Source organism: Branchiostoma floridae, chromosome 1 (genome assembly GCF_000003815.2).
Source record: "Branchiostoma floridae strain S238N-H82 chromosome 1, Bfl_VNyyK, whole genome shotgun sequence".
Taxonomy (NCBI): Eukaryota; Metazoa; Chordata; class Leptocardii; order Amphioxiformes; family Branchiostomatidae; genus Branchiostoma; species Branchiostoma floridae.
The window spans coordinates 34428445-34431439 of NC_049979.1; positions in this window are offsets into that span (position 1 = coordinate 34428445).

Below are 2995 nucleotides of genomic sequence, written 5' to 3' on the forward strand. Positions count from 1 at the left end.
CGTCCAAGATGTCCCTATGTCTTTTGCATTATAGCTTTGACTATCATCTTCTGTGAGAGCAGGAACGTAACAAGGAGAGAGGTGAAAACTAACGTTTAACTTGCGTTCCGTTGAGATATTGACTTAAAATTATTTTAAAGTTGAAATTACACATGGATAATGACAAATGTCCCTATGAATTATATGCCAATGTTCACTTCTGAACTCCCAATGATTCGACATTTACAGCTTTACTGCACGTGTACTCAAGTTAGTAGTTTTGTATCTTATTTAAACAGTGCCACGTATTAAGTATAGATAGAAGGAAAAGGTAGTCTTTTACCTCTCCGACCGAAGTCAGGTACCCATTTTTACACCTGGGTGAAGTGAGGAAAGTCGTGTAAATTGCCTTTCCTAAGTTCACAACGTCGGAGGGACGGTGGTTATCGAACTCGGGACCTCCAGGCTCCTAGTCCAACATTCTACCAGTTATGCCACACACGACGCCACAGAATATTATCATATTCTTTACCCTAACTCGTATTTTCCCGGAGCTAACGTAGGTACGGATATTGATATGTCAGAAGAAGATGGTGCACGAACCATCACAGTCAACCCTATCAAAGTTCCTTTCATCTACATCAATCGAATTTCTGGTGACTTCACGAGTCGCCGTTGCCTACACAGAACTAAACTTGCATCAGCAAACAAATTGGATATCAGTTAATCCCTGAACTGGCGTTTCCTTGTGTGTTTGCCGCAAATGCGATCCCACGCGTGAAGAGAAAAAAGGTTGCTTTTTTATGACAAAATGCCTGATCTAAAAGCCATAAATGACATAACTCATTAATCCACCAATATATAACTGGTCCTTACATCTGACGAATTTTTACTATATTCGAAGAGCAAAATTGATCATGTGCAAATTCTGTCCTTAAGACAAACAGGGGATGCCAGACGTTCGTGTTCTTGAGTCTTTGTGCCGGGCTTAACTTAATGGGAATCAAATATCCTGTTTGTGCTTTTCAGACCTCAGCACATTAATGTACTGTTTGCTAAAGGCCTCTTCTCCGCAATCTTTACGTATACCGGATTGCATTATATCTTGGCATTTCATGTCCCTCAAGTGACCGAGCAAGTTAAGGTTACCACATTACAGCCTATTGTTTATAATGTCAACATCACTGTCTGTCCCTGGCGTTTCCTTGTTTGCCTGAAACAATCAAGCTGACAGAAACGGAAAATTCTCCTATTTCCAAGGAAGAAATATAGCCTAGTACAATTCTAAAGTAATCTAGATGTAATGAAGAAAGATGAAGACATTTCTAAAAATACAAAGATCAAAAGCATCTAATGATTCATTCTTAAACTCTACCTCTGTTAGGTTTCTGTGATGTGAAGGGTCCATAAAAGACGTTATCTTGTAAATCAAACTGTGGTCTCTGGATTTAAAATAGCCTCCATGAAACCTTTTGTTCATGGTGTCAACACCACTGTCCGGCCTCAGTGTTCCCATGTTCCTTCTCATGCTGCCAAGACGAAACATTCTCTTTTTTCTTAGGAAGAAAAGTAGCCATCTACAACTCAAAGACAATACAGTTGTAATCATAAAGTCATTTCTAAGGATACACAAACTAAAAACATCTAATACTTCATTCTTAATATCTACTTCAGTAACGAAGGTTTCTGTGTTCTGAAGTGTTGTACTTTTCCATAAAAAAGTTACCTTGTAAATCAAACTGTGGTCTCTGATTCATGGCAACGGGATGAGGGGAAAAGTTCAAGTCATCCTGGCCATGGAAGGGGAAAAGTTCAAGTCATCCTGGAAGGGGAAAAGTCCAAGTCATCCTGGAAGACTTTACACCGCCCCATGTGTTATTGAGACACGAGCATGAACTAAAGAAGACAAGACACCGTCGAATATTTTTATGACATCAAGGAAATTTGTTTACGCCTATGTCCAAGATGTCCCTATTTCTTTTGTGATTATAGCTTTGAAAACAGGAACGTAAAAATACAAAGGAGAGAAGTGAAAACTAACGTTGAACTTGCGTTCCGTTGAGATATTGACTTGTATAATGACAAATGTCCCTATAAATTACATGCCAACGTTAACTTCTGAACTCCCAATAGTTCGACATTTACAGCTTTACTACACGTGCACTCAAGTTAGTAGTTTTATAACTTATTTTAACAGCCACATACCAAGTATAGACAGAAGGAAAAGGTTGTCTTTTAGCTCCCCGACCGAAGTCAGGTACCCATGTTTACCTGGGTGATGAAGTGAGGAAAGTCGTGTAAATTGCCTTTCCTAAGGTCACAACGTCGGAGGGACGGCGGTTACCGAACTCGGGACCTCTAGGATCAGAGTCCAATATTCTACCAGTTATGCCACACGCGACGCCACAAAATATTATTATATTTTTTACACTCCCTCGTATTTTCACGTAGCTAACATAGGTACGGATATTGATATATCACAACAAGGTGGTGCACGAACCATCACAGACAACCCTATCTAAATTTGATTTGCGTACTTTGTTGGCGTAAGCTCCTTTCATCTACGTCAATCGAATTTCTCGTGACTTCACAAGTAACCGTTGCCTACGTACATACACGGACATAAACTTGCGTTACTTAGCAAACAAATTGGATATCAGTTAATGACAATGACAATTGCAATGACATTTATTGCATATTCTTGCCCAACATGGGCTAAATGCATTGTGTTGTAGGTATTTGTGTAGGCCGGGGATCCGAGCGTTGTATTTTGAGGCCGATAGCCCGGTTGCGCGTCGGTCGACGAAATAGGTATCCGATGTCACGGTCACTCCTCGCTCGTTATTTTACGTTGCAAACGTCGCTGTTTGAAAACTGACATCGCTTTTTTGAAAGCCGACGTCGAAACCCGACGTCGAAACTCTTGCGAAATCCGACGTCGGTTTTTGAAAAACGCCATCGCTTTTGAAGATTCGAAATGTGTTTTTATAAGCACCTACCGTGTTAATCCCGGCTC